This window comes from Lissotriton helveticus, chromosome 5_1 (assembly GCF_964261635.1).
Source record: "Lissotriton helveticus chromosome 5_1, aLisHel1.1, whole genome shotgun sequence".
NCBI classification, from domain to species: Eukaryota; Metazoa; Chordata; class Amphibia; order Caudata; family Salamandridae; genus Lissotriton; species Lissotriton helveticus.
In genome coordinates, this window is record NC_136065.1 from 1,032,398,452 (window position 1) to 1,032,418,814 (window position 20,363).

At 46.5% G+C, this 20,363-nt stretch overlaps 1 protein-coding gene across 1 annotated transcript in view; it reads right to left on the reverse strand.

Moving 5' to 3' along the window:
* R3HCC1L (R3H domain and coiled-coil containing 1 like) overlaps nt 1–20,363 on the reverse strand; it is an 866,695-nt gene that overhangs the window by 290,487 nt on the left and 555,845 nt on the right. The gene's annotated exons all lie outside the window — the stretch shown is intronic.

Below are 20,363 nucleotides of genomic sequence, written 5' to 3' on the forward strand. Positions count from 1 at the left end.
TCAGGTAAGTGCTGCAGCTGTTAAAAAAGAGCAGCATCGATCCTCCGCTCTCGGTCCCAGCTGCTCAATTTCCGTCCCAGACCAGCTTCCTCATTTTTCGGAAAGCACGAGTTTTCATTAAGGAGGCAAATTCAGACGCAGCTCCCTGCATGTGTGTGTTTCGTACGTGTTATAATTAATGCCTGCGTTGCAATGTGTGTGTATTATGTGTGTTTGATGTTTGTCTGTATCAGCCTGCCTGCTTGTTTAATATGCACCTTTTGTGTTTGAGCTTTTGTGTATGTGTGACGTAGTGCGTGCCTGTGTAAGTTGTGGAAAATTGCAAAAAGCCTAAAAAATGTGTTTTACAGCACGTTCTTCGCCGTAAAGAAAAATAAATTACTGCCCGTATATTGTAGGTCCCATGTTGGTTCCAAGTGCACCTGCGTGTATTCAAGATTCTCGACCAAATGGAACAGTTTTAGATCTACTGAAAAGTTGTCAATCAAAGAAGGCTAAACACATTTATTTATGTGAATATTGTATATTGTTGAGCATTACTTGTGTCCTTGCAACTTGTAGTGAGCTTTCATTACTAAATGAATGTGTACTCTATTGTTGAATCCTGGTCACGTTTCCCAAGCTGTGTAGTGTGCAGAGCAGCACATCTTCTAAAACACTGGCAGTTTTCATGGATGCGTTTCAAAGCATAAGGATAAATGCTTCAAATAACTTAGCCGTTGAAATGCTGGTTCCTTATTTTGTTTGCTATTTGTGTAATTGAAAGGCCTGGTTGCCTGTGGCGATTGAGGTTTACGCCCTATTTAGGAAACGTAATCAGACGCATTCCAACATCTTGCAATATCTACTTTCGCAAAACAGGCTATCATTCTGGTTTCATTCCATGTGCATGCAATGTTTTTAACTCGTTTGTATATATTATTGAGACAGGGCCAATTACGTATTCCCTGTTTGCGCTAATTTACCTTGACCGCTAAGATCTCTGTAAAAATGAAGCAGGTCTTGTTACATCTGCCACTATCGATCCCAGCCATATATTATCCAGTTACAACCTGACCTACTGCTAAAGTGCAGAGGGATCGAGCCCTGTGATAAATCACATTAATCTCTTTCTCTCGATTTCTCTCTCTCTCTCTTTCTCTCTCTCTCTCTTTTTCTCTCTCTTTCTCCTCCCCCACCCCCCACCCTCGCTTCTAGCATTAAGGTGAAAGCACGCACAAGTTGCAGTAACGCGTGTCTTCCCCATTGATTGAGATCTTATAAGAGGTTTCCCCATGCCCTCTTCTCGTTTGAACTGCGGGTACTGCATGTGTCAACGAGGTATGGGATCCCTTTATTAGGTCTCGCCTGTCGATGCGCATGCGCATCGAGCAAGCGAGACTATAGGGGCTCATCCAGACTTTATCTAACTTGCAAGGAATCGTGGCGATTCCTTGCAGTGCCCGTGACTTTTAAGCTCAATGCGCATGTGCATTGAGCTTAAAAGCGCGTGCACAGCCGCCCGCATTCCTCCGACACCTTTGAAGTGAAGCTTAGCTTCACTTCAAAGGCCCGGCTTGTTCACACCCACATGCCGCTCTGCCCCGCTCCGCCCCCTCCCCTGAGTCATCCTGCCTGCCCCTTCCCGCCGTGTCGCATTTCTCCTCCCCCCTCCCCTCTCTTCCCTCCGTCTTGTTCTTCTTGCTCACTTGTCACTCTTTGCCCCTTACTTCTATCCCTTCCTTTCTATTCCCTCTCTGAACCTCCTTCTATGCCCATCTCCTGTTCCTTTCTTTTCTCCAACATTTGCCACGTCTGCTTTCCTCGTCTCCCCACACGTTTGCCTCCCTTTACCTCTGTTTCCTTAGCTCCTCGTTTCTCCCGCCTACTCTCACATCTTTCTCTTTTCTTTCTACCCTCTCGCCCCCACTTCTCTTCGTGCTCATCTGTTCTCCACACATTTCTCTCACTTAATTCTTCCTGCCTCAACTCTCCGCCTCCCGCCCTCTCCCCCTAGTTTTTTATTTTTTAATTAATTTCCTGCTGAAAGCCTGACGAGCGGTACATTTCCCGTCCCTTGAGCCGTCAGACCTCGATGTGCCGCCAATCATCTACTTAGCATCTGCATCGTTAGAAGTCATCCTGGCCACTTGCAAGCACCCTGGCAGCCTGCTCTGGCGTGGGGGAGGGGCGCCTGCTCTCATAGGAAAGCTGGCAAACAACCCAAGTGTAACTAGCGATAGCAGGAGCCAATTAAGATCAAAGCTGATATATGCGGCAATAAGCCTTCATCCCTTTAATATTCAACATTCTTTTTCACTTTGACACAGATCAAGAGGTGTTAATGCATATTCTTTCAAATGAGTCGAGCAGTGCTTTAAAGTGACAAAACTGTTATTTGTTCTTTCACAATCAATTAGTATCATGGTTCAGCCTACTCTGAATTGCTCTACAGCTGGGGTGAAACATGCATCCTTGTCGCTGCAGTGCCACAGTCTATTCGAGGCTATGTTCTGCTGCAGAATAGCTCGAAGGGGCCTATAAACAATAGACCGAGCACACCCTTGGAGGAGCACGCGGGGGTGCAGACATTTTGTTCAGTTCATAAACGATCTGACAGATGCTTGCAGGTATGCAGTCATTTTTAGCAGGAGTAAAACAATTAAAAATGTGCTTCGGGGTTTGAGGCGCTCCCATTTGCATCTGACAAAATGCATTTCTCCAAGCAGACAAAATGTCCTAATGTTAACACGTTCCGAACTGTGAATTCATTATTGAACAAGCAGGCTCTGAGCAGCAGATGCGAATGTAACGCTAGCCATTTCGAAGTAACAACACATCTTGTGACGATGGTGTGTTCGTGTGGAAAAGCACCCACGAGAACTCGTTATCCCTGCTATATAAAGAGGTCAGTTAGCAGTGATTGACTCTTTTCCAGGGTACTGGGTACTCGGCTATGTCACTGTATTCTTTTCTGTTGCACCTCTGTTGCAGTGGTGGACTGGGAGGAAACAGCAGCCCAGGAAATGTGTTTTTATCAGACCTATTGCATACCCAGAGAATGTAGGGAACGAGTCTGCCATCTACAGGCACCCTCACAACCCTCTCACCCTCACTCACTCTCACAACCCTCTCACCCTCACTCACTCTCACCCCCTCACTCACCTCACTCACTCTCACCCCTCACTCACCCCCTCACCTTCACTCACCCCCTCACCCCCTCACCCACCCCCTCACCCACCCTCTCACCCACCCTCTCACCCACCCTCTCACCCACCCTCTCACCCACCCCCTCACACGCCCTCACCCCCTCACACCGCCACCCCCCCCACTCAGAATGCACACCCCCTCACCCTCACACGCCCTCACCCACTCACACCGCCACACTCCCTTAGAATGCACACCCCCTCACCCACCGCCTCACTCCCCCTCACCCCCCTCACCCTCTCCCTCACACCGCCACACCCCCTCAGAGCCCTCACTCTCACTCACTCACTCACCCTCACTCACCCTCACTCACCCTCACAACCCTCTCACCCTCACTCACTCTCACAACCCTCTCACCCTCACTCACTCTCACACCCTCACTCACCTGACTCACTCTCACCCCCTCCCTCACCCTCACTCACCCCCTCACTCACCCCCTCCCTCACCTCCTCACTCACCCCCTCACCCTCACCCACCCTCTCACCCACCCTCTCACCCTCACACGCCCTCACCCCCTCACACCGCCACACACCCTCAGAATGCACACCCCCTCACCCTCACACGCCCTCACACCGCCACACACCCTCAGAATGCACACCCCCTCACCCTCACACACCCCCTCCCTCCCCCTCACCCTCACACTCCTCACCCTCTCCCTCACACCGCCACACCCCCTCACACCCCCTCACTCTCACACCCCCTCGCTCTCACACCCTCTCACTCCCCCTCACTCTCACTCCCCCTCACTCCCCCTCACTCTCACTCCCCCTCACTCTCACTCCCCCTCACTCTCACTCCCCCTCACTCTCACTCCCCCTCACCCTCACTCCCCCTCACCCTCACCCCCCTCACCCACACACCCCCTCACCCTCACACCCCTCACCCTCACACCCCCTCACCCTCACACACCCTCCCCCTCCCACCCCCTCCCCCACACACCCCCTCACCCACACACCTCCTCACCCACACACCCCCTCACCCACACACCTCCTCACCCACACACCCCCTCACCCTCACACCCCCTCACCCTCACACCCCCTCACCCACACACCCCCTCACCCACACACCCCCTCACCCTCACACCCCCTCACACTCACACCCCCTCACCCTCACACCCCCTCACCCTCACACCCCCACACCCCCTCACCCTCACACCCCCTCACCCTCACACACCCTCACACACCCTCACACACCCTCACACACCCTCACACACCCTCACACACCCTCACCCTCCCTCACCCTCCCTCACCCTCCCTCACCCCTGCACGCCTCTCACCCCTGCACGCCTCTCACCCCTGCACGCCTCTCACCCCTGCACGCCTCTCACCCCTGCACGCCTCTCACCCCTGCACGCCTCTCACCCCTGCACGCCTCTCACCCCTGCACGCCTCTCACCCCTGCACGCCTCACACCGCTGCACGCCTCACACTGCTGCATGCCTCACACTGCTGCACCCCGCACACTGCTGCACGCCGCACAACACCACCATATCACTCTGGGACGGCGCCACATCACTCTGGGACGGCACATCCACCGCCACATCCACCACATCCACCACCACTACATCCACCACCACCACCACCCCATCCACCACCACCACCGCATCCACCACCACCACCACATCCACCATCAACACATCCACCGCATCCACCACCACATCCACCATCACCACCACATCCACCACCACCTCCACATCCACCATGACATCCACCGCCACATTCACCACCGCATCCACCACTGCATCCACCGCCACATTCACCACCGCATCCACCACTGCATCCACCACCGCATCCACCACCACCACATCCACCGCATCCACCACCACATCAACCACACCCACCACCACCACATCCACCACCACATCCACCACCATATCCACCACATCCACCACCACCACATCCACCACATCCTCCACCTCCGCATCCACCACCACATCCACCACCACCAACACATCCACCACATCCACCACCACATTCCACCGCATCCACATCCACCACCACATCCACCACCACATCCACCACCACATCCACCACCACCACATCCACCGAATCCACCACCACATCCACCACCACATCCACCATCACCTCCACATTCAATCGCTGACACACACAGCACGTTCCCATCTAATTGTGTGTATACAGTACAACATATTATATCCTATGTCTTCATTAACAATATAGTGTATCTGTACTGAATATATATCCAGCATTTCAGACTGCATTTCAGAGCTTTTAAAAATGTTTATGGCTTTTTTTTTTTTTTTAATTCTTTAGCATTGGCTACAGGAAACAAAAATGCTAAAGATTTACAAAAAAAACCCATAAACAATTCTAAAAGCACTAACTCTAATGCTGCGAGACCTATTGCATTTTCAATGCTTGTGTTAAATTGCATCTCTTACCAAACTTCCAAAGACCTCTGGCAAAACACTTATAAGGTCCCAGAGGGGAGACCTATTGGCTATGCCAATGCTTTTTCTTTATGTATTTGCCATTGTAATGCCTTTTGTTTAATTTATTAAGCCATTACATATTGCACAATTAACGTACAATACTACTAGCAAAGCTTATATCTTTAGCTTAATAAATGGTGAAACCTATTGCATTTTTAACGCTTGTCCTTTCATGTTGGGGTGCCGGTGGGCAGAGGGTAGCAGGCATCTGACTCTCTATGCATCTGTGGGGATAAGTAACTTGATTTCCCGTCACAAACCCCAGTGTGAAAGTTCACTTATTGATAGTTCTTCTATTTCTCTCATAATGCCTCTACTTTGCTATTACTATTTGTCCTGAGCAGCAAGACCTAAGCATACACTCTGGCTCTCCAAAAATAAAGTTGATTATTAGGTAATTTCCTCAATGGCCTTCAGTGCATGCCCAAACACTTTGTAGTCCAAAATCTAGGCTTATTAGATAGAAATTGCACCAGGTCAGTGTACTTTTTGAGGTGCTTTTCTCCAATTAAATCTGTTAATCAGTTTGATATGCTTTGTATTTTACCTCTGAAACTTAAACCACACACAAACTAATTCCTGATTTTTATATCTTGCAGGACATAATCATGGCTTCATTCAACGTCCTGTTTTTCACTTGCGATCATTCTGTGTGTGTTCGAAAAGATGGTGACTTCCTGCTTTTGGACAATCCCAGTTCTTTGTAAATGGCTGGTCGAAAATGTAGATTAAGCTGAGGGAGGAAGGACCCCTCCATTAATGGGCAGAAAAGTGTCAGTTTAAATTGAATTTAAAAACCGTCGTCTGGCCGTTTATAACCTGCCGTCTTGAGAATTGTAATCATTAGGCAGGGCTTCGGCGGCCTAATTTGCGCTTTCGTGGAACCATTTTCATCCAGTAGTGAGGTAGAAGCTGTGCTCTTTCAAAAACGCAAGGTTTCTTTCATTCTGTGCTCATACAAGTAACATTGTTTTAATAAGAATCGCTGTGCATACCTTGAACAACTATAAATTGATAGACATGATTTGCTAAGCACCTTTGTAGAGCCAGATAGGTCACCATCAGATATGTTGCAGGTCAAACAAAGTCCGATCCGTTTCCCACCTCCCATTTGGCAAAAAATAGCATGTATTACCAGATAGACATGTAAAATTCTGGAAAATAAGTAAAATGTTAGACATTACCCAAATGAGGCACAAACCAGGAGACATGTTCAATACCTCAACTATTTCACAAACTGTCATACCTCACAGAGTGTTGCCTTACGGTTTTAGCAAATCATGTTTTTCTTTACAAATTATATGCTGCACCATTTAGTGTTAGCTTGTTTCTGCTGTATTTGTAAAGTGCGCAGTCTGCAAGCAAACCGTGATGCAATGCGCTAAGGGCATGATTAATAGTTTGGCAGTCCAACTGCCCGATGTCATGACTGCAGTGCCAGTGGTTAGACCATGGGGCCAACAGCGGTCTTCCTGGCGGCGGTCAATGGTTTTCCATATTTATCAGTGCCTGTGTGTGGATTTCGACTGCCCACGTGTCGATATATGTGGAAAAATACAACCTATCAATTGCAGGAGTCAGGATTATATGTGTCCAGTCAATGTGTATATGGTAAAAAACGGACTTATCTGTATTTCGCAGCAAACAGAGCTGTATTCTTCGGGGTGAAGATGCTGCTGTGAAGGGGGACATGGTGAAAGGTATCCACGTTAAACTCTGACTGGAAGATCAGTAAAGGGGTGAATAAGTACCCCAAATCCTCTGATTCCGCCAACTCAAAGTCGACGGTCCCAACGCCGCAGTCTGCTCATGGTAAAGTCAACTCGTAATACGGTTGGCAGTGAATCTTCTCTGTACTGCCTGCCCTATGGCAGCTGCTTTTACCTGACCGCAGCAGCGGCGGTCTGCGGATGGCTGATGGTGTCAGCTTTTGCTGGCAGTCTTTCCAACAGCAAACCGACAATCATGTAATACGGCAGTCGGACCACCAAGGTCATGGTGATCAGACATCACTGCGGGTGTGGAGGCTCGTGGACCGTCGAACACACAATCAGGCCCTAAGTGTTTCTTTGTATGTGCGTGTACACAGGAGAGGTCTCTGTGGCAATTAAAGTTTTTGCAAAAATAAATAATTAAAGAGCAGGCGCTTACAAAAGAACAGTTTTTCTTGGAGAGGACATTTTGAAATGCCTTCTTGTTCCTACGGTTAACGATAAGTGAGCGAGACATTGAAAGCTCTAGCAAGACTCCAGTCTGATGGCAGACTGTGGCTCAGCTAGAGGTCCGTTTGGATCCTCAAGCCTAAAGTGAGCCGAGCTTTCTTTCACGCAGCTCATGTCTGCCACATGTGCTGCACCCTCATGTGCCAAGTATAATAGGCAAAGCGGTACAAAAGGGGGTGGTGATGGACGGAGCATCTGAACCAATCAAACACACACACCCAGTCAAAAGATCTGGGTTTGATCCATCACCGTTCTTTAGCCCACTCTGCCACCCCAGTTCAGACATTGCTATATGCAAATCAGTCTGACCCTGTGCCTCATGGGAACAGTCCAGCCTGAACTGCCAAGCCATGCCTTCCCTGGACCGGAAACAAGCTTCCGAGGACCGGTTTCTGGCATTCCAGCCGTCTTCAGCCCGGCTTGCTTGAATCCAGTGGCAAAGTGAGCAAGGGACTCACGTCTGAGCATAATAGGCAAAGCACCTTTGATGTAAAACAGACAAGAAAAAGAGAGACTCTTTTAGTGACTGAACTGTACAATATGGAGCTAAAAATTCTGCAATCACTCCAGCTTCCCTGCTTCATAAAACTGGGTGACCCTTGACAAATATTTTATATTACAGAGCCTCCTCTCCTAATTATCACATAAAAGAGCGCCTTTAAATATGCGAGCTTAGGATGTAGGCTGTGGTAAATGTTATTGTTTTTGATTTAATACATTATAAAGTTGCCCCATCTAGAAATCTAGGCCAAATAATATGGCATGCACATGACAAGTGACTTGTCCTTTAGTTCACCTATGATATTGTTGCTTCTCAATGCAGTGAAATAATCAGATGTGCTACTAGGGTGTCACGCTTCCCCCTGTTAAAGAAATACACTTTTTGAATTTTGAAGAAACGTAATCATATTTTTACAAGATATTTGTATGATTTACATGTCAAATACTTTCAGGGTTCAGCTCGCGCATGGACTCGTGGAACCCAGACACAACATCGGATCAGCTCTGGCTCGGCTCTCCCTGTTAATTTGCTGGCTCGACAACCTCTACAGTTAAACCTATAGTAGTGATATACAACTGCTTTCACTACATTCACATTTTCATTTCAGTGCCTTTTAGAATAGAAAAGCTTAATTGCAAGTACTGCCTAGCATGGCAGACCCGAGTAGGGAAATATGTATTGAAAGACTAGTCCTTAAAAGCTTGGGTGGTCGTCACTGGCTGTCATGTCAAGTTTCTCTGCCCAGGGAGACAGCTGAGTCGAACATCCAGTGGTTCCCTGACCTTTATCTGGAGTGGGGGGGGGTCACAAGATTGTTTGGTGAGGCATCTGCTCTTTTTTAGCAGATGCTTTTAAATTACTGTCCCAGTTCTAAGACTATTCAGAAAATTAATAGGGAGGCCTACTAACTACTACATTATGGGGCAGATTCCTATATCAGACGTAAGGGCTCCGAATGACGTTCTGAGCCCTTCCACCCCCATCGGAATGTGCTGGCCGGATTCCTTTCTGGCCGAGCCATACCGATGGCTTGGTTGGAAAGGAATACGACTCGGATTTCCGGATGGCTTACGACGGGCTCAGAGAGGCTGTCCGGAAATCCTTTAGTACTCCCCGGGCCGCCCCTTTACGACCGAGTGAGTACGATGGCAGTTTTTCACTGCCTTTTCGTGCCGGTGTTTATGGCACAAAAAGGCAGTCTGAAACTGTCTTTGGGGGCCCCCAGTAGGGCCCCCATGGGTGTGAGGCCGCCAAATGCCGCCTATGGTGCCCCACTGTTGATCCCTGCACCCAGTGGCAGGCACCTTGGGGTGCCGGCCATATGGTGCAGGGATGAACTGCACCTCCCCCATTTCACAATGCGGGCATGCATTCCGGGCAAAATGCATGCTCCCATTGTGTAACATACAATTGCGACCAAACAGGGTTCGGTCGCATCGTACTTGCAAGGCCGTAACCGACGACAGTAGGTCGGTCGGTCGCAGTTGCTGACCAATGTCAGACGGACTCAGATCCGTCCGACATCGGAATCGAGCCCTATATATATTTTGATAATTAAAAGAGCGCACACACAGGCATGACCCTAGTAAGTAACTATGCAAACATGCAGTTGAAAATGAAAAAAAAATATCTTATGCTAAAAGAATTATTTTCTCATATTTTGGAAACTTGCACTAGATTACTTCGCCCACCATTTCAATAGCTGTCAAATTTGGATCACGTCTTTCTTTCTCAGTTTTTGTGCTAAGTATTTCTAACAAAGTCCTGTTACTCAGATCCATTCTAAAGCGCCCTTTCATTAAGAAACCTGTGCCCATAGGTTGCAGAAGAAACCTTGCATGATATCTTCTAGGCTAAATTGATAGAGTGCGAATACTTGGGTAGCTCGCAAACAACCATTATTCTGAGCAGAGACTTTCCTGTTATCCGGTATAAACGATTAAGCAAAATGGCAACGGAGGAGACCGTTTTAAACCGGTTGAGGTCAGGTACCGGGTGCACAAGGCACTGGGCCAACTTTCTTAACTCGAGAAGTGGTCAAAAATCTTTCAGTGCATGACATGTCCTATCAATTTTAATTCAAACATGCGCAATTCATTACTGAACAATTAAATAAAAAATGTTTTATATTAAAAAAAAAGAAAGTGCTGCCTACTCACACTAATTTCCATGTTGTTGTAGGAGACAAACAGCTGGAAAGAAACAATTTTCTTTATAATAAATCAAAAGCATAGTTTTGATGTGCTAGAAACAAAGAAATAGTTTATATTATCCCCCCCCCCCCCCCATATTTACATTGACACTTCTGGCAAAAACTCAATGAGCTTTTTAACTCTCCTGCATGAGGATTTTCCCCAAATGCTACTTATCCTCTGTCTTATGATAATTAGACACCACCCAACTGCTTGAACCCATGGGGTACCAAAAAAGCCACAAAAAAGAGCCTTAAGTAGGCCTCTTAGAGTTTATATCCATACTAATATTATAAAGAGAGAGCCCAAACCTATTGTTCTTCCTGACTTCAGATTTATGTTGGTCACTCCTCTCACACTATGTCCTAGTAGTGTCATCACAATGCCATACACATCTTCACTCAAATCCACCCACTCTTCCCAGTTCAATTAACTGTTTCCCCATGTCTCTTTAAAAGCAGATATATGCCTTTGCAAGTCACGCTAGGCCTCATTTAATGTTTTGCGGGCTGTTTGCCATCCAACAAGGTCAGTGGACTTTATGGCTTAGATCCAGTGGGCAGGCACACCCACCACATTGAGAGATCCTTACCTGCCTGATGGAGAGCTCTGTGCCTTTAATTCGTCTGCCTGTAAGGCATGCCTCCACTGGTGTAGTAAATACACTGAAAACACTGATGAACGTGTAACGTTTGTTTGGCCCTCTTATCATTCATTTTTTGTTTTTATGTATAACACTCATAAAATAGGTTTGTTTCTAAAAATCAAAGCAGCAATGGCCCTGGCCAGCAGGGAGATTTTTTTCCATGGATGTTGTGCCAATTGTTTTTTCCGCCTGCCCAGGTCCCCCCTGCTTCACCAACAAATAGGGGAATCACTACTGTGACCTAGCAGACCCAAGGTGGGTGGGTCTCCAGATCAAGTAATGTCAGCTGGCTCCACCATCAAAAACTCTATAATTACCCTGACTCTAAGTGACGTGAGAATACTGCAAGTTTAATGGGGCAAAATTCTGCTAATTTATGGCAGAGCTCCCACTCCCCCACAGTACAAATGAATTCCTCTGTCTCTTGATTGGTTTGCTCTCATCACTGAGTGCGTCTTATGGACCTAGGCACAAGCCTTTTAAATTTAGATCTAGAAGCGACTCTCCAACCAAAAAGATTTGAGGAGAAATACTGATGAGGAGATACCCTGATAATAGGTCAGGTGGAGTTAATGTGACTAAAGAGGCAAGAATCTAGCTCCAGTTGTTTTTTTGTTTTTATGTGGGTGCTGTATCTGGCCTCACGGTGTAAGAATCAGCTTCAGGTTTTATCTCTCGTTTTTATCTTCACTTTCAAAACTATGGGACTCTGCATTTGATAGCTTTCTGCTGCCGCCATCTGTTACCCCAGAAATGCTAAAACAAAACAGAAACATTTTGCAATGTACAATTTGTCTCTAAAGCTTGAAAACTTGACCTCAATCCTAATTTTGCATAGATCACTGGAGCTTCACCATGGCAGCCACGCTGTATAGAATAAGACTTAGGGGTCGATTACGATGTCGTTCGGAAAGCATTCTGACCAAATCGGTCTCGGAATGGTTTCCTACTGAATCGGATTTGGGCAGTCTGACCTACCGATTATGATGGTTTCGGATACCATTCGGTCAGACTCCCATTGACTTCAATGGGAGCCTGTGTTCTGACCGAATGCACAGGCTTTCTTTGAAGAAAAGAGTGGCTGGGGAAGATCGTGCACCCTGCGGTGGGCACCCCTTTGTGCCTGCAACACTGTGCATGGTTGGAAAGGGGGGTCCCTTGGGCACCCCCACGGACTCCATTCGGAAGGATCTGGATGAAGGGGGGCCTGCTACGGGCCCCTAAAGTCAGATTCCGACAGCCAATCCATGTTCGACAAACCGATTCGCAAAGGCTATTGAAATCCGATATTGTAATCACTAATTCGGAAACACGGTCCGTAGACCTGTATGAGTCGGCTTAGGACGACTTGGTTCCTCCAAATGCCATTCGGAACCAAGTCGAAAAGTCTGAACACTATCGAAACATCATAAACGGTCACTCGGAAAGCTTTCCGAATCAGTTGGAAAGACGGGTTCAAATCAGATTCGGCAGACCCGAATCCGATTCGGAGCCTTTCCGAACAGCATCCTAATCGACCCCTTAGACCTGAGAGGTCAAGCCTAATTAGGGCTTAAAAAGCATAGGCTGAGCTATTCCAGTCTAGGAGAGAGCCGGGTGTTGTCCGTTAGCACCCCATGTAAGCTTTTCCCCATAAACCCTAAGAAGCTTTGATCCAAGAATCTGCAAGAACATATGGAATAAAAAAAGCATCTACCTATCACTCTTTAACCCTTGCTGTCTCCCTCCCTGTCTCTCTCCCCAACCTTTCAATTCGGCACCAGTTCCTGCAGAAAAAAATATGGATTAGAGAGAAAAATCAAATAAATAAAGATAGGGCTAAACTGTATCATCTATTGAAACTATACGGGTGAAGCAGGAGTGCTAGTGATATGCAAAAGGAAGACCATAACCCGAGAAGTTGGAAACTTCGTTTATCTCAGTGAAGCAGGTAATTTTTTTCTGATTTCAGCAAGGTGAAATTTCCCAGTCCACTGCCTGTACAACAAGGGTGTTTTTCAGTCACAAGATGTTTCACCCATTAAGGCCAATATAGAGGTACCTGGGGAACAATGTAGGATGTAAGACGGCATGGAGCAGGATTGAGGAGCCTGAAGTAAGAGTGATTTGCAGCAGTTGGGAATAGGCTGTGTTGAGAAAACTCCCACAAAGGTACTTTGCTTGGCGGCAGGAGTGCTACAACCAGGGGATAATGTGCAAGATATGCGAGGAGTAGGAGCTCTGATAGGGCATTGCTTCTAGGCAACTTCCATCCACCTGCTTCTCTCTCATTGCAGTAGGTACATTTTCCTGCTGCTCCATCAACTCAAAAATCTATCATACAAAATGGTAGTGTAGGGTTAGGGAATTCTCCCTGGGAGATTTTCCTGGAAATCGATCCCAGAAAAAAGTGCACCTTTTCTGGTGCCCGCAGCCACAATCTCTACGTGCTTGTGCCTTTGGGTTTTTCAGTGTATCTAAAGGTAGATCTTTCACGTGATCATTGGGGCTTCCGCTGCACATCTAGAAGTTCACCACTTCAGCACTGAATCAGCCATCACAGCGAGCTACCTAGCCAGCAGTTGCTGAATTGTCATTAAAATCACCATCCTTCTGGTTTTCCTTGATGTTAAGCTCACAATTTCAACATGCACCCCCAAGACTAGACAAGGAATGCTGCTGCACCACCAAGCTTTGTTTCATCCTCCCTGCACGTTTACTTGAAGTTACCTCCAACAACAAATTGGGAGAAATTTCCACTAAATTCTAAGAGACAACTTTTGAACTCATGAAGGACTTCTTTGCACACTACTTAGCCTTTACTTCCAAGTGAAACCGTGTCGGTAAAACCAAGGCGTGGAACGACCTCCCTCAACACAACTGAGCCTCCTCCTCACTGCTAGAGTTCCGCAAGAAGCGGGAGACCTGGCTCTTCACATAAGCACATTGGGTACTACACACCTGCCTAAATGCCTGGATATCCTCTCAGGTGATTAGCACACTATACAAATCAATATAAAATGGCATAACATAATATAAAATATGTTTAATCAATGTAGGGCCAGAGGGGGTGAATATTAGTGACAGATACTCTTGTTTCTGACACAACGTTTTATGTGAAGACTCTAATACCTAATCCCATATAAATGATAAGTTTCAGGACATTCCAAAAAGCGTGCATAGCAAGACAGGGACTCTACTGGCTCGCCCCGAACCCAGAATATACTCCAGCGTGGCTAACACTGGAGCGAGGTCTACTGAAAGGGATGGAACCCATCGCCCTACTAACAGCCACACGACACCCAGCAATCAAAGAAAACCCCATCCTAAGCAGCACAAAGACAGCTCTCCTAAGTATTGACAAACTGATGGGGACAAGCATAAAGAAAACCCAGCTAGAATCAATATGGTATAACCCCACAATAAAATACAGGGACAGGACTCTGAACATGCACTCATGGTACAAGCATGGCATCACAACGGCTAGAGACCTACTGAAACAAGGGACAAACGTAACCTTTGACACACTCAAGGAAAAACACGACCTAGAGAGCATGGAATTGTACAACTTCCTGAAGATTAAGGTAGCAGTAAGGAGGGCAAACCTGAATGGACTAACACCATCTCTCATACAATATGCCGCCAACCTCAACAAACTAGGGCACCAGGGCGCATACCTATACAAGGCCCTATGCCCTAAGTCCACCAAACTTAACGACAAAGTCAACACCTACTGGGGAACACTAGTGGGTAGAGCGCTGAGCGAGAAGGAGAGGGCAGAGCTATGGAGGTCAACATCCAGGAAAAAGGTTACCGCTAATTTGAACCAAACTAAATTCTGGCTCATACATAAGGCATACTGGACCCCTGCCCGCTTGTCATCCATGGGCATCCGCGACACTGTGATTCCTGCTGGAATTGCAACAAAGAGAAGGGCGACCTCGCACACCTACTCTTCCATTGCTCCAAAGTCAGAAAATTCTGGAACACAATAGAACACAATAGAGAAACTAATAAACGAGATCACAGGGGACACCATGCAACTTGGCTTCCACAGCCTGGCACTGGGTTTCACATCTCCCTCAATAACAACCAAAGAAAACCGAGACCTCACCGATCTTCTGCGGACAGCAGCAGTCAAAACAGTACTGTACAACTGGAAGGACACAGGGAAAGCCACGCCTAAAGCATGGCTCAACTGGGTCACTTTCCTACGGGGGGCGGACACCATCACAGCGAAACATTCCCCCAAATCACACAGGCAGTCAGGTATGTGGGAGGCCCTGGACAATTACCTCTCGTTGCATAAACCACCATAGGAAGCAGGGCCAGACACCAACTAGCAACAGCCGAGAAGCAGACCTCCGGATAGTGCACACTCCAGAAACCCGTACTGCTCCTCTCTCCTCTCTCTTTCTCTTCAGCATGCGGCCGGGGCATGGGATCGAGTATGACAATCAATGCAACATGGGGAAGGAGGACTGAACGTCAAGTAGCGCTCGTACGACTGGAAATCGGACTTACCGCAACAAAGACTGAAAGCTGGAAATGAACTAGCCCCCCCGCCTTCTCTCTTTTCTTTTTCTCCTCCTCTCTTTCCTCTTCTCCGTTCTTTCCTTCACCCATGTATATGTACAATAAAAATTTACAGAAAAAAAAAAAAAAGAAGCTGGTCGGCCAATCACCGAAGAGAGAGATTTTAAAGCTATGATTCTGTTCCGATCATCTGGTAAGCACAATATGTAAACCTTTATAATAAGTTTGCAACTGCAGGATAACGGTACAAATTACCAACCTGTTTCAGTAAAAACCTACATTTGTGATTAATTAATCCAATAATGGACAGTAAAAATGAACATGCATGTCCCCACATATGCCTTGGATTGCTCTCCAGAGACAAATGTAACACTTATGAAAAGGACTGAAACGTTTAGCTTGTGGCACTACTATAAGGCAGCCATTTTTGGATAAACTATTTTATTTAGGCAACTTTTTTCAGGAGGTTCAAGTTCAGGCTTACAATGTGTACTGTCTATTAAGGAAAACTTACTTACTTGGTTATGGATAGATTGTACATTTGTCCTTTATTATCAATACCTCTTTATTTATATATTATGGCTAGAGCGTGAATATATATTGCAAGTGGTCAATGTGTTCTTTTCGGTTTTGAAGTTTATATGTAAATATATTTTTTTTCTCTTGCTTTTTTTTAGTGAAGAAACAGTGTCTAATGATTCAGGATATTGTTCAAGAGATAATTGCAAGCTATTCTGGCACAACAGAGGGTCTAAAACAGGTGTTATTTCAAAGGGCACTGGAGAAAAAGCAGATGTTAATGGACTGTGGCAATCGGGGAAGCGCTGGTAGACTTAAGAGGGTGTTACGCGAACTACAAGAGGAAGAAATTGCAGAGAAAAGATGCAAGGACAAAAAAGCCAAGCAGAGTGGACTGGATTATATAAGAGTTGGTAACAAAGCTCATGTTGAAAGCACGACTTCTCCGCCTGGTGATGCAAGTTCGCGGATGAATTTGCAGAAACTTGAAAACCTGGCCCTTTTAGCAGGGATGGCTAGTGTCCTTCATCAAAAATCCACAACTAAAAATGACGCATCAGACCGTGAAAATGAACTTGTCTTGGAGTCCCCGCTTAAATCCAAATATCAAGGACAAATACATGCCTCCCTTTCACCACGTCATCCTAGAGTAATCAACACTGATTCTGAAAATATAATGGGGCCATTCTGATGTACTCAATAGCCATCTTGAAGCTGTCATAGGATCATCCAGGAATAATCCACACTCATCCAGAAATTGTCATGGGATCATTCCAGAGTAATCCACTTCCATCCTGGAGCGGTTATAGGATCATCCTGGAATAATTGACAGTCATCCTTAAATTAGCTAGACCCCATCCTGGAGTAATTCTCCCTCATCCTGAAGTTGTCAATTAGTATTCGTGGAGTTTTTTTTTGCAGAGTTTTATATAGCGCGAACTAGACCCGAACCGAATCAGGTATCAGAGCGCTTTACATATTTTTCCAGTTACATTACATTTTACGTTTTCCAGTTACTTTCATTTTAGGCACGGGGAGATTAAGTGATTTGCCCAGAATCACAGGAGGTTTTGGCGTCGTTACCGAGACTCGAACCCAGATCCCCAGGTCTGAGGTCGAGCGCCCTAGTCGTTAGGCCAACTCCTCTCCCCAAGAGGAGTTGTAAGAGGTAATCACTCCCTGCCAGTAGAAGTCATCAGGACACCATCCTACTGTAGTTTTTGTGATGAGTCTAGGTTCGTCATTACATTTACATTTTTGTCCTACAGGCATACTTCAGGATGGCTTGGGATGACTTCCCCCAGATAATTGCAGGAATAGCCTGACTGTAATCATCAGATGAGTCCAGAATGACTCCAGGATGATCTTCCTTTTTGACATGGGGTATCCCGTGCTGCTGTGCAGCATGTCTAAAACATATTGACAACGCCAATACATCCAGCATAGGCAAAACCTATTGGCTTTGCCAATGCTTATTTCTTGTTTGTGGGCCTTTGTTAGGGTATGGTGGGTGGTTTTTACTGTTCATTCTATGAAATCACCACAAACTGTCTACAGCAAGCACCAATGCATTCAGTCTCTGATACTTTGCAAAACATCTATACATTGTGCCTGTATTTGCAACTGTGGTCCGTCTTTCTTTTAGCTTCCTGATTGATTTGCTAATGGGGCCATTTTAATTTTGGTGCCTAGGGCTATTTTTGTCCCAATCCAACTCTGGCTGCCAGGTGCAAATCAAGAACTGGCCAAAGGTGTGAGGTATAACACAAGACCCTTTACCAGCTGTGCACGGTCACCACGTACATCCAGCATTGGGTCTTGCAGCCATGTCCGTTTTCACATCTCCCTAGCAGGGAAGCCTCTTTCACTTACAAAAAATCAGATTCTCGAAGTGTGGGAAGGTTGCATGGGCATATGTCACGGTCTTTTACCTCACTTGTTCATAAGTGTTGCAGATTAATATAACCGCGTGAAACAGCGGTCTCAAAAGATGTCATGTTATCGACTTAAGAAGGATGAAAGGCTAATGCAGTCATACAAGTTAGGAAGTAGCGCACTGTGCGAAGATCTCCCCATGAGGGGCGTGAACCTGCTAAGCTGTCCAGTCAGCTAGAAGAAGTTGCAGTCCTGCTCCCTCGTGGAGTGCACAGAGGGAGCCTCAGAGAGCCTGAGCAACAAGCTTTGCTGCTGAGAAACACCTGGGCTGGCAGACAACATGAAGCCAGCCGCAGAACCCCTGTCTGCAATTCCGAACGTCCCCAGAAAGTGCATTACCCCCTTGAGCAATTTTATAGAGTTTCCCTATTTCAGGCAGTCTTTTGTCCCATTTCTTTATACAATAATAAATGCAAGAGGGAAGAAGCTCTCGCAACCCCTTTCTCAGACTATACTCTTTGAAATTACATCATCAACGTCCAAAGCATAAAAGATGCATAAAAAGTGGGAACCACAGTTGCCGTCTGGCCGTATATTATTTTTTATAACCAGCAGAGCTACTATTTGCAGTGATCAGTCACGTGTTAACTAATAATTCTGCCATTGTTGAAGGTATTTGAAGCAGAATTGCAAGTAGACTGCATTGATAGTCCTCGCTTTCTATTTGGGCAGGCTGCCGGCACCTTGAAGCGACAATAATGTTTGTGCTATAGTTGTCAATAGGTGTAGAGCATAGAGGACTCAAGACGAAGTCTGGCAATAGCGTAGAGGGCCAGAGACTTGTAGCTGTGTGCGTTCGAGGGTGACAGTCTTAAAAACAGTTACAGAACTCACTCTGAATACTCACAGAACTAGGAGAACAGAGCCATGTTGTGTATGCTGTGTGGCTTGAGAACTGGAAAGCCATGGCTCTGCATGGCATTAAAAAGAGTGGGATAGCTAGATGTCCTTTGAGGTTACCTAGACTGATTAATCAAAAACGGAACCTACTTGAGCTATATTCTGCGCTTCCCGTGCTCTCGGGTGACTGGGTTCTTCCCCTCTCTAGCTTTAGAAGACCCGCTCTCAGACGCCGCTTGACATTTGGATGATAAATAATTCCTTCCGTTTAGAGAAAAGACCCTTAGCAACGGCACAAAACGTAGCGAAACGTCACTTCCTAGTTCTGTGATGCGTAATGTTTACATCTGCCACTCAAACAAGCTTTCATCGCCCACAGAATAAGTACACTACAGGTGTAGGCTGCAGACACAACTCTAGAGTGGGTGCCTTATCAGTAGGATGAATGTGTATGTGGATGAGTTGGTGAATGTGTGAGTTCAGACCACATTCTTGGTTAGCTGATATTTCATGTCCGCATCTGAACAATACAATCCAATTCAATCTGAAGAATGCTGTTGCTGTCACTTGCAGAGCCTCTGTTTCTGGTGAATCTTTGGTGAGCCACAGACTGAGAAATAGCCATCACCTAGTCGGCCATTGTTATTTTGAGCAGCCTCGCCATAGTGTAAATATGCCCTAGACGTCCACGAGGGTGCGAACCTCTTAGGAAGGGTTTTGAATGCATGCATATCAAGCGTTGTGCAATCCCAGGCTTGGTGGTGCTGCACCTGTTCAAAATGTTGAGGGCCAACCAATGTGTATACTTTAGGCGAAGTATGGGCAAATGAAGAACGGCACATACAAGACTTGTGAAAAAGTCATACCTATCGTGATATGGAGAATGTAGATTAGTTTACAGTGCGAGCTAGACAAGAGAAGGCACACTGTGAAGGGTGCACCAGGAGTGGAGGATTGTGGGAGCTCACTGATGACATGCTGAGTCAGATGAGTCTTAAAGAAACCTCAAAGCCAAGCATGTTTATTTTTACAATAAGAAGTGATCAAAGGCACACGGTGCGAGCATTTACAGTGCGAACATTTAAGTATGTAGCAAAAGCTCGCCATCTGATCAGTAAAGTGCTTAAATGCGTTTAATTATTCAGACAGCGTGCTCGGCTGGCTACTGCATGCAAATGAGACATGCGTCACTGTTTCCCTTATCAGATCTTGCAAATCAGTGGCGCTCTCAAAGTCCAGTGCACACGACACTGCCTAGGCTGCCCGGGGGGGCCACGAAGAGGACCCTCCAACAGGGCGGCCGCCTTAGTGCCACAGGAAGGCACAGGAGGCAGCAGACTAGGCTCCCAGGTCC